The sequence below is a fragment of the Arachis hypogaea genome, chromosome 20 (assembly GCF_003086295.3).
Source record: "Arachis hypogaea cultivar Tifrunner chromosome 20, arahy.Tifrunner.gnm2.J5K5, whole genome shotgun sequence".
In the NCBI taxonomy this organism is placed as follows: domain Eukaryota; kingdom Viridiplantae; phylum Streptophyta; class Magnoliopsida; order Fabales; family Fabaceae; genus Arachis; species Arachis hypogaea.
The window spans coordinates 92,347,929-92,361,252 of NC_092055.1; positions in this window are offsets into that span (position 1 = coordinate 92,347,929).

Sequence of the window (13,324 nt, forward strand, 5' to 3'; positions counted from 1 at the left end):
GGGATTGACCTCACTCCCGTGAGTTATTATTACTTGATGCGACCCGGTGCACTTGCCGGTTAGATTTGTGTGTTTTGGGAGAAATTCATTTTTCCTCCAAAATACTCATCAGTTTCTACAGGAGATTTATTAAGGACTTTAGTAAGGTGGCACTTCCCTTATCCAGATTACTGCAGAAGGATATTGAATTCGAGTTCAGTGAGGATTGCAAACAAGCGTTTGATAAGCCCCAATTGTGAGAGGACCGAACTGGAGTCAGCCGTTTGAAATCATGTGCGATGCTTCCAACCATGCAGTAGGAGCAGCGCTGGCTCAGAGTGAAGGTAAGGATCCTTTTGTTATTGCCTATGCGTCTAAGACTTTAGACACTGCCCAGTCCAATTATACTACTACTGAGAAAGAGCTTCTTGCTATTGTTTTTGCTCTGGATAAATTCTGAGCTTATTTATTTGGTACTAAAGTAGTAGTGTATTCGGACCATGGAGCTCTAAAGTATCTATTAGCTAAAAAGGAATCCAAACCAAGACTTATACGTTGGATACTGCTGTTACAAGAATTTGATTTAGAAATAAAGGATAGGAGTGGTAATCAGAATTTAGTAGCAGACCACTTGAGTCGCCTTGAACATATTAAGGATGATTCTACTCCTATAGATGATAATTTTCCTTTTGACAACCTGCAAGCAGTATCCGAGGTAGTCCCTTGGTATGCACCTGTCGCTAATTATTTAGTTAGCCGCACATTTCCTCCACATTTTTCTAAACATCAAAGAGACAAGCTGAAAAGCGAGTCTAAATATTATATATGGGATGACCCATATTTATGGAGATGTGGCGCTGACCAGATAATTAGACGTTGTGTGCCTCAATCAGAATTCCAGTCCATTTTAGAGGCCTGTCACTCATCTGAGAATGGAGGACATTTTGGCCCTCAAAGAACAGCTAGAAAGATCTTAGACTGTGGATTCTGGTGGCCTACTCTTTTTAGAGACGCTGCTGAGTTTTGTAAATCTTGCCCCCCATGCCAGAAATTTGGTAATATATCCAAGAGGGATGAGATGCCTTAACAATATATGCTCTTCTGTGAAATTTTTTATGTTTGGGGCATTGACTTCATGGGTCCATTTCCAAATTCTAATGGATATTTTTATATATTGTTAGCTGTGGATTATGTTTCCAAATGGGTGGAAGAAATTCCTACCCGCACTGATGATGCTAACACCGTTGTTTCCTTTGTGAGAAACCATATTATATGTCGCTTTGGATCACCACGAGCGATCGTGAGTGATCAAGGCACCCATTTTTGTAACAGGAGACTAACAGGATTGATGAAAAAGCATGGGATAATCCATAAAGTTGCAACAGCTTACCATCCCCAAACTAATGGGCAAGCTGAGGTGTCAAACAGAGAAATTAAGCGTATCTTGCAAAAGATAGTAAAGCCTCATAGAAAAGACTGGAGCACCAGGCTACAAGATGCACTGTGGGCATATAGAACAGCATACAAGACACCCATTGGGATGAGTCCCTTCCGCTTGGTTTATGGAAAAGCTTGTCATCTCCCAGTTGAAATAGAACACAGAGCCTTCTGGGCAGTTAAGGAGTGCAACATGGAAATTGAGAACGCCGGAGCTGAAAGGAAGTTGCAACTGCAGGAACTGGAGAACGTTCGCCTAGAAGCTTATGAGAACTCCAGAATTTACAAGGAAAAGATGAAAGCTGTGCATGATCAAAACATCAAGAAGAAAGAGTTCCAACCTGGAGATTTTGTCCTCCTTTACAAATCTCGACTAAGGCTCATGCCCGGTAAGTTGAGATCAAAATGGGAAGGTCCATACAGAGTAGAGAAAGCTGAACCGTACGGAGTTTATCACCTAAGCCGTCCTTCAAGCTCTGAACTTATTAAGGTTAATGGACAATGCCTGAAGCTGTACCATGGTGAGAAGGTGCAGAAAAATAAGGAGCTTGAGATCTTCCGCCTGGAAGATCCCCACATAGCAGCAGATTGAGCTAGTGGAGCGTCTAACTTACGGACGTTAAAGCAAAGTGCTTGGTGGGAGACAACCCACCGCGGTATGATCGTTCTTTTCTTCACTTTTAGTTTTTCTTCTTTAATAACTCTTCTCTTTATTAGTGCTTTCGTGCTTTTTCATTTACATGTCTTTATATTTCTTTTTTTAAAAAAAAAGGGGGGGGGTTTTCGCCACGCGACGCGATCGCATCAGCGACGCGTCCGCGTCGCAGAGGGGGTGGAGAAAAAAAATGAACAAAGAGTCCGGTTGGAGCATGGCTGGAGGCGTGCCAATGGCACAAATCAACCCACGCGACCGCATCCCTGACGCGTTCGTGTCGCATGGGAATCATGGCATCCCACGCGACCGCGTGCCCCACGTGGCCGCGTGCTCTGAGTTTTCGACGTAAAAGGGTGCACAGTAACATTCTGTGCGAGAGTGATGCTGGATTGGTGCTGGAAGCACAATCCTTGTCACACGACCGCGTCGCTGACACAGCCGCGTCATCTATTTTCTGACGCACCCTCACGCGGTCGCATGACCCACGTGATCGCGTCACCCCAATTTGGCAATTAAATTAAATTGAACAGAGAGTTGTGCTGGAGCGAGGCTGCACTCGCGCCAGCAGCGTAACATGGGTCACGCGACCGCGTGACCGACGCGATCGCGTCCCCTTACCTGACGCGCACCCACGCGAACGCGTGCCCCACGCGGCCGCGTCGCATGCGCCGCACAGCTCAACCTAAAATTGCCAAATATCTTATCTTCCTCTCCCCCAAATCCTAATTTTTCTTTTCCCTCCTTATTTCTTCCTTCCCCCTTCCCCCTTCTATCTCACCTTTCACTCTCTATCCCTCTCACCACCATTAACAAGGTTTTACTTTCTTCTTCCTTCTTCTTTTTTCCATCATTCTTATTATATTATATACATTTTTATTTTCTTTTTCTTTTCTTTTTCTTTTCACTTTTTTATTTTATTTTTCATCTTCTTCTTTCCCTTTTTACATGGTGCTAGAAATTTTTTTGAGTCATTATCCCTCATTATATGCTTGTGACTTGTTACAATTTATTTGACAATTATTATTATTTTTAAGGGATTGCTTGCATGTTCAATTTCATACTTTTTATATCTTATTTACCATGCATGCCATGTGTTTGTAAAAAAGCCTATATAGCCCTATGCACTTTTCTACATTACTTTACTCAACTATTCAATGCTTGCTTTTCACAAATTCTCCTTATTATTATATTAATTGAATTTAATTGTCAATACAAACGTGATGATTTGTTACAAAGTATTGCTTGGTCTATGCTACTCATGCCCTTTGCCTGCATGCCAATAAACACCTTGCATTCATTTGTCTTTATATGCACTAGCTATTTTCCATTGTTGGCTTCTCACACGTACTCGCGAGCATGTGATAATGTCAGCATATCCTAATGTGCATCCATCACCCTCTTTTCCGTTTTCCTTCCTTGCTGTATATCTCTTTAAATTTAATTTTCTTTCTCTTCTCTTCTTTCAGGATGGCCACCAAGAAAGGAAAGGAGAAAGCAACTTCCAAACCACCAGCAAGAAGAGGAACTAAAAGAGCATTAGTGGCAGAGCCTTCTTCAACTGCAGTCAAGCCCTCAACAAAAAGAGTTAAGAGGATAATAAAGGTTGACGAAAAGGAGAAAGCCTTTCCAGCAAAGGACACTGCGCGATTTCCCAATCGCTACTGTGAGCAGATGTTCCCTATCCTGGCAGAAAGGAATTATAACAATGAATACCTTCTTATCCTCCCGTCCAATATTGCCACCTTTGTTGAACCGCAAATTGAGCGAAGACAATGGGGTTTCCTATGGAAACAGCCAAGGCAGGTCAATCTTTCTTGGGTAGTTGAGTTCTACTCCAACTTCTACATGCCGACCCTGCAGTCTGTTTATGTCCGGCAGAAGCAAGTCCCCATCACAGAAAAGGCCATTCAGCAAGCTCTGAGTCTTCCCCCTATTCCAGCAGGAATGGACGCTTTTCAAGAAGCCGCCCTTCAGTGCCAGAGATACCAATTCGACTGGGACTCCGTTCTCGGAGTCATCGCCTTACCTGGCAGCCGTTGGATCTACGGATACCACCGTACCCGCCCTAAGGGAATCTTGGCTTCAGCACTTACCTTGGAGGCTCGCGTATGGGCGCAGATCATGTCCCATTACGTCTTTCCGAGCACTCATGAGTCCTCCTTCACTGCGGACATGGCTGTTCTACTATGGTGCATCCTTACAGACCAACCTCTGAATCTCTCAAGACATATCCGGAATGCTATAGAACACGTACAAATTGCGGGCAACTTACCTTTTCCCGCCTTGGTCTCAGATCTTGTCTCAGCAGCCGGAGTCTCCTACAGAGCTGGGGACACCAAAGCCATGCTTCCACGGGATGATCAGTATGTCCCTAACGGGAAATACCTCAGACTCTCAGCAGCCACTACAAGCCTTCCTACTACTCCAGTTGAAGATAATCCTTCTTCAACACCACAAGCATCTACAACTGAGAAATTGCTCCAGTAAATAATCGAACGGTTGGATCGGCAAGAATAGAAAGCAAAGATGAGAGAGCGCCGTAACGAGCGCCGATTCAAACACCTCAAGGAGCTACTCAAGGGACACTTCAGAGACTCAGACACCCCGGACTCCACTTCCTTTACTAGCACAGGGAGCCATGACGGCCCCGACTGTGGAGATACTGCTACCAGCCCACCCCTGTTCCTGACAGATGGCACTGAGGACGGTGCAAAGCCTTAAGTGTGGGGAGGTCGGTCAGTACCTGACTTCCAGAGGTAATTTCTCTTCTCTAGCACCAATAATTAGGATATTTTAGTTAGATTTTCTTTCCTTTATAGAATAGAATAAATTGCATAGGTCAGGATAGTTGCATGCATGTTCTACTTGATTGAAAAGACAATAAGTTTCTTTTAAAAATCTATCTTTGGAACAAAATTTCACTAATTTTTCAAAATTTTTATGATAAATTTGCTTGAGTTGTATTTAGAACATGATATTTGAGTTAAAGAACACACAACCTGTGAAAGATTTGAGCCTTTATGAATGGTTACATTATTTAACCATAATTATTTCATTTCTGTGTGTTTACTTCTCTATGATTGTGATCTATATTTTGTTTTATCTTATATGTCCAATATTTATTATATTTACATGCTGCACATGATTGAGGCCATTATTTGTTTAAACTCACTTATCCAAATTAAGCCTACCCTTTTAAATTACCTTTGTTAACCACTTTGAGCCTTTAATTCCCATTTGTTCGATATTTTACCACATTACTAACCTTAAGCCGAAAAACAATTGTATATCCCAAATTGAATCTTTGGTTAGCTTAAGATAGAATTGTGTGTGCTAGTTAAGTATGGAAAAATGTGGGAACAAAAGTTGTTAAGGGAATGTGTCATAAAAATTTAAGGGGAATTTGGATACCTACTCATGTGAAAATATAAGAATGAAAAATCTATGTGCATTGATAAGCTTTATTTATTTCAAAAAAAATGAAAAATATGAAAAATCAATAAATAAGGGGACAAAATTACCCCAATGTTAAATTCAGAATTAAAAAATCAGTGCACATATGATAGAATCAAAATACGAAGTTGATACATGAGTAGGGATTGAAAAAGGGAACTCTGGGTAGCTAGGTATGAACTTTAAAGACTACATTAAGTGTATACAAGTTAGGTTGGAGCTTGGGTTAATTAAAGATTCAATTTATTAGCTCACTTGACCAAATATACACCCCTACCTATGCCTTAGCCCCATTACAACCTTGAAAAGACCTCATGATGTTTGCATTGGTGTATTAACTATTGTTGATTGGTTAGGAGAAGAACAAAAGTTAGAAAGCATGATTAGAGAAGGATAGAGTGACCACCATATACACTAGAGATTAGAGCGTACATACATTATCAGTGAGGGTTCAATACTTGAATTTTCAAGTTCCCTGCTTTCATGAGCTATCTTCTTGCACTTTTATCCATTTTATTGTGTAATGATAAAATTAGTGGAATTTGATTTGTAATTGTTTTGAAGAGCTTATTTAATTTTGATCAAGTGGACAAGAATCATATAGTTGCATTTATTTATATATATATATATATATATATATATATATATATATATATATATATATATATAGGTTTGCATTGCATTTTATGAGTTTCTACATGTTCATACTTATTTCCTTATCTCCTTCAATTAAGCATGAGGACATGCTAATGTTTAAGTGTGGAGAGGTTGATAAACCACTATTTTATGATTTATATTGTGTTTAATTATGTGGTTTTATCATGATCCTTACCCACTTATTCATTAAATTAGCATGCATATTAGATTTCTTCCCGGAATTTATTACCTGTTTGAAAACTGCTTCCTAGAGACTTTAATTATTCAATTTTAATTCTCCTTTATTCCATTCGATGCCGTAATCTGTGTGTTAAGTGTTTCAGACTTTATAGGGCATGAATGAGTTGGAGATTGGAAAGGAAGCTAGAAAAAATGGAAGGAACACAAGAATTTAAGGAGATAACCAGCGAGAAGTGACGCGGTCGCATGGCTCACGCGACCGCGCGAAGGAGAGCAAATCGCAGTGACGCGGCCGCATGGTTCACGCGGCCGCGCGGATTGGAAAACCCAAGCGACGCGGTAGCGTGGACGACGCGAACGCGTGGCGAGGAAAAGCGCGAATGACGCGTCCGCATGGATGACGCGATCGCGTGACATGTGCGATCTGCATAATCTGCAGAATTCGTTGGGGGCGATTTTGGACCCTATTTCGACCCAGTTTTCGGCCCGGAACAGCAGACTAGAGTCAGAGAACATGCAGAAACAAATAACACATACATTCAGAGACAATTTTTAGATCTAGTTTTACTCCCTTAGGGTTTTCTCTCTAGGTTTTAGAATTTTAATTTTCAATTGGTCTTAGCATTGGAACATTGAGAAGAGTTATTTCCTCATCAAGACTTCGTCATTCTAGTTCGTTTTCTCAACTTGGTTTTATTCTTCCATGTTCCGTGTTTTGTTCAATTTTGTTATTTGAATACTTTTATGATTAATTAATGCAAGGATTATTTCTTTTTAATTCAATTTCAATTCCAATAATCATGTCTTCTTTTAATTCCCTTTCATGTGCTATGGATTTATTATTTACAATGTGTGAGTAGTTTTTTACTTGATGGGGAGTTGATTAAAAGGAACTCTTGAATTGGAAGGATTGAAGAAAAAAATTGTAATTGGGTTAAATGTTGGATTGCTATCCTATCACCAATGCCAATCCCTTTGAACTAAGTGGGTTGCAACTTGTGAACAGATCTGACATTCCAACTTGTTTGACTTTCCCAGTCAAGGCTTTTATTCATATTATTTAAATTTCCTCAATTTACATTCCAATTTACTTAGCTCAACTTCTTGGAACATCTGATTAATAAGATAGCACACTTTTCTGCAACTCGTTGGGAGACGACCTGGGACTTAAAACTCCCAGTAATTTTTAATTTAACTCTCTGTGACATATTTCTAAATTGATAGGCAGATTTTCGGTGAGTTAAGAACTATACTTGCAACGTAACCAATTTAATAATTTTTAATTCACCAGCTTCTGCATCTCATCACCTCTCCCCCAAAGCCATCACCATCCATCCCTTCATTCAAGTGGGTAAATCCCTTATCTCTAACCTTAAGTAGCTCACTTGAATATGCTTTGCTTGAGACAGATGGGCAACTCAGAGCTCTTTGTGGCTTTAAGAGTAAGAGGGAGATGGTTAGTGGTAGGAGTCGTTATGCAAGATTCAATATGGTGGAAAGATCAAAGTTTAAATGCAAAGGTTGGTGTAAAGCTCAACTGAATGGGTCTAGGAAGTTAGTTGGCCGCTTTAGTGAGAATTCAGATTGCTTGCTACCCGGATGGAATCATGATGATCAACAAGAAGACGGGTGTAAAAGCAAAGTCTGGGACCCCGGAATTCAGTCTAGAAATCAACACTCTTGGGGCCTTGTCACTTGCTTTAACCTGCTTGAAGGCTTTCTGCGCCTAGTGTGGGATCCCGGAGGTCATTGGAATCACAAACATTGGTGGAGATTCTTGGATGAGTTCAAGCACAAGCCACCATAACAAAGGACTCCCCAAATGTCCAACTTAAGGACTTGAACTAAAAGTGCTAGGTGGGAGACAACCCACCATGGTATGATCGTTCCTTTTCTTTAATTTTGATTTTATTTCGTTTTGTTTGTTTTTGACTTTTATTTTATTCTATTTTCATTGAACCTGGAATTATTCATAGCATCCACACTATCATTGCATTTTGTATCCTGCATAAAAAAAAAACACACACGTGACGCGTTCGCGTCACAGGTGCATTAGGAAGAAAAGAAAAGTGAACAGAAAGTCACGCGAAAACGTGGCTGGAGGCGCGCCTTAGGCACAAATATACCCACGCCACTGCGTCACTGACGTGCTCGCGTCGTTTGCGAAATAGCCTCCACGCGCGTCCGCGTCACCCACGCGAACGCGTGACCCTGCAAAATCGACGTAAATAGGTGTATGGCAGAGACTTGTGGTGGAGTAGGGCTGGAATGATGCTGGAAGCACAAGCCCTACCACGCGATCGCGTCAACCACACGACCCTAAATTTTGGAAAAATGGGATTTAAACAGAGAGTCGCGCGAACGCATGGCTGCCCTCGCGCCATTCGCACAAATCAAGTCACGCGACCGCGTGACCTACGTGTCCGCGTCACTTGACAAAAATCACACACCACGCGACCGCGTGACCCACGCGTCCGCGTCACATGCGACGCACAATTTTACTATGTCAGCGCCAGATATCTTATCTTTTCTTCCCCAATCCTATTTTTTTTCTTCTCTCCTTTATACTTCTTTCTTCATCCTTTCTTACTTTCTTCTTCTTCTTCATCTTTTTAACCTCTCATCCCTCTTCACTTCCATTCTATTTCATTTAATTTATTTGCATACTTTCATTCATTGCATTTTAATTTTTTTCATATTTTTATTTTTATTTTCTTTTCTAAATTTATTATTTTTCAATTGGTGTTAAATTTTTTTTAACTGTTGTATCTTTTCTGGTATTATTTTGGTGCTTAGTGACTTGTTTCACACTGTTGGATGATATTAATTTTCTATCAATGCTAATCTTTTATGATACCTGTATTCCTTTTGCATTGACATGAATTTATATTGTCTTTCATTATCTACTGTCTCTTCCCCTTTGTTGCAATTTTTGCACTCTTGATTTGCCATGTGCTTCTATTGTTTTCTCACTTGCATGTTGTAGCTACCATGTAATTGAGACCCTTATTATTTGGCATTAATCACCCATATTTTATTTGTTTCCATCTTTGTTTCTGGGTTACTTTTCTTCTTTTCCCCTTCTTTCAGGATGGCCACTAGAAAAGGAAAGGAAAAGAACTTCTATATGGGGAAACAGACAAGTCCACCTGTACAATCTTTGGAAAAAAGTATCAGTTGAAGCAACCCGTCCACTTGCACATCTTAGCATGCACCGAGGACGGTGCAATATTTAAGTGTGGGGAGGTCGATACCGATCTCCACGGGTTAGTTATTTTCTTCCCAACACCAATGTCTTATTTTCTTTATTAGTTTATCGTTGCATTTACATGTTTGATTGCATATTTTTCTTGATTTTGTGCATATTTTACCACTGCTTGGTTAAAGTAATGAGTTTCTTTTCAAGACCTTATTTTATATAATTTTACTAATTTAAATCAAAACTTTTCTGTTAAAACTTGTTTGAAGTTGTATTTGGAACATAGTTTAAAAAGCTAAGAACACACAACCTGTGAGATTTTGAGCTTATTTATATGGTTACATTATTTAACCATAAATTTTTATTCTTGTGTGTTTTCTTCCCTATGATTGAAATCTTTGCTTTGTTCCATTCTATATGTCCACTATTTAGTGTATTTACATGCTTGCATATGATTGAGGCCATCACTTGTTTTTGCTCACTTATCCCAAATAAGCCTACCCTTTAAATCACTCTTGTCAGCCACTTTGAGCCTTTTAAATCTCATTTGTTCTATATTTTACCACATCACTAGTCTTAAGCAGAAAAACAAGTAATCACCCCCAATTGAATCTTTGGTTAGTTTAAGATAGAGATTGTGTATCAACTAAGTGTGGGAAAATTGTGGGAACATGGGTTAATAAGGGAATGTGTTATGTTTTTACTTTGATAAAATATTGGAAATTTGGGTACCTACTCATGTGAGACCAGAAAAATTAAAAAATCCACGTGCAATGATAAGTTATATTTATTTTTCTATTAAAAAAAAGAAAGAAAAAAAATCCAAAAAAATATTCAATAAATAAGTAAATAAATAAGGGGACAAAATTACCCAAATATTAAGCTAATGAAAAAAAAATCAATGCATATGTGATACAAATTAAGAGAAAGGTTGATGCATGAGTATGTGAAATATGCAAAAGTGGGAATTTTGGGTAGCAAGGCATGAATTTAAAAGTATATAGAGTGTGTATATAAGTGAGAGCTTAGGATAATCAAGGATTCAATTTATAACTCACTTAGCCATATATATACCCTCACCTTTACCTTAGCCCCATTACAACCTTGAAAAGACCTCATAATGTTTGCATTGGTACACTAAATTTTTGTTGATTGGTTAGATGAAGAACAAAGTTTAGAAAGCATGATTAGAGAAGAGTAGAGTGATTAACCCTAGACACTTGAGAGATTAGAGTGATATACACTACCAGTGAGGGTTCAATGCTTGATTCTATGTTCCCTGCTTTCATGAGCTATCCTCTTACAAGTTTACTTGTCTTTTATTGTATAATTTGAATTTCTGAAATCTGATTTATGCTTGTCTTGAAGAGCTTATTTACTTTTAACCAAGTAGGTAGAAACATTTTGCATGTAGTTGCATTCATATAGATAGGTTGCATTTCATACATTCTACCATTCCTCTTCACCTTTATAGTTTCTCTTGAGCTTAGCATGAGGACATGCTAATGTTTAAGTGTGGGGAGGTTGATAAACCACTATTTCATGGTTTATCTTGTGCTCAATTGAGTAGATTTTATCAATCTTTCATACACTTATTCATACAAAATGCATGGCTTTACAATTTCCTTCCTGATTTTGTGCTATGATTGAAAACATGCTTCTTTGGCCTTATATTTGCTAATATTAATCTTCTCTTATTACCATTCGATGCCTTGATATGTGCATTAAGTGATTTCAGAGATTACAGGGCAGGAATAACTCAGAGGAGGGAAAGGAAGCATGCAAAAGTGGAAGGAATAAAAGAAATTGAAGGAACTGCAAAGCTGTCAGCCTGACCCTCTCGCACTAAATTGATCATAACTTGGGCTACAGAGGTTCAAATGATGCGGTTCTAGTTGCGTTGAAAAGCTAACGTCTGGGGCTTCGATTTGATATATAATTTGCCATAGTGGCCGTAGAGATAGGCGACGCGAATGTGTGCTCCATGCGGACGCGTCGCAGTGACAAAAATCAACGTGGCAGATTTCGCCCCTAGCGATTTCTGGGTTCTTTCTGACCCAGTTTTCGGCCCAGAAAACACAGATTAGAGGCTATAAAATGGAGAAATCCATTCATTCATCAATGAAGCTTTAATAATACACAATTTTAGGATTAGATGTAGTTTTAGAGAGAGGTTCTCTCCTCTCTCTTAGGATTAGGATTTAGGATTTCTATTATGTTTAGGCTACTTCTTTTCAATCACAGGTTCAATGTTCCTTTAATTTATTTTCTACTTTTATTTATTCTATTACTTTAATTGTTATTTATCTTTTCAATTTGGCTTATGAACTTCATGTTAGAGTTGATTTCTTTATTTAATGCAATTTGAGGTATTTCAGATTTATGATTTTTATTTAGCTTTTTATATTCTTGGTTTTAATTGATGAATTGATAAATTGGAGACACTTGAGTTATCAAACTCCTTATTGATTGAAAATTGGAATTCTTTGCTAATTGATTTGAATTCTAATAACTCTAGTCTTTTCTTAGGAATTGACTAAGACCTGAGGAATTAAATTGATTCATCCACTTAACTTACCTTCATAGTTAGAGGTTAATTAAAGTGGGAGTAAAATCCAATTCTCATCACAATTGATAAGGATAACTAGGATAGGACTTTAATTTCTGATACCTTGCCAAGAGATTTTATTAATTATTAATTTATTTTTCTTGTTATTTAAATTACTTGTTCTCTATTTCAAAAATTCAAAAATATAATGTTTTACATAACCAATAATAAATCATACCTCCCTGCAATTCCTTGAGAAGACGACCCGAGGTTTGAATACTTCGGTTATAAATTTTATTGGGTTTGCTTAAGTGACAACCAAAACTTTTGTACAAAAGGATTCTCTGTTGGTTTAGAAACTATACTTACAACGCGATTATATTTTTATAAAATTTATTTACCGATAGAAAATCCGATCGTTCAAAATGGCGCCGTTGCTGGGGAATTGCAAACGTGTGCCTTATTATTGGTTATTGTAAATATTTGCTTTTTGCTTGTTTATTTGTTTTTATTTTTGTTTTTATTTTTGCTTTTTCGTAAATTAAGAGGTTATTGGTTTTTATTTAGTTATTAAAAATTTTTCAAAAATTTGTTCTTGGTGTTCTTTCTTGACTTTCCTTCAATTGTTAGAGATTAACTAAGTGTGTGCAATTTGCAATTACCATCATAATTGACATTGATAATGAGGATAGGAATTCCGATTCTCGATCCTTGCTAGGACTTTTCTTAGTTGTTAATTATTTTCTTGTTATTTACATTCCTTGCTTATTAAACTCTAAACCCAAAAATATACTTTCCCATAACCAATAATAACTACACTTCCCTGCAATTCCTTGAGAGATGACCCGAGGTTTAAATATTTCGGTTTATTTTTGTTGGGGTTTGTACCTGTGACAAACGAATTAAATTTTGATTGAGGATTGTTGTTGATTTAGAACTATACTTGCAACGAGATTTCATTGAGAAATTTTTTACCGACATTTTTCCTCCGTCAGCTCCATTTGGACTTCTGTAGCTCCAGAAAAGCTCTTCCGAGTGCAGGCAGGTCAGATCCAGACAACATCTGCAATACTTTCTCTGTCTATGAATTAGACTTCTGCTCCAGCTCCTCACTTTCAACCAGAAAATACCTGAAATTATACAAAAATACAAAAACTCATAGTAGAACCCAAAAATGTGAATTTAACACTAAAACCTATAAAACTTAATTAAAAAT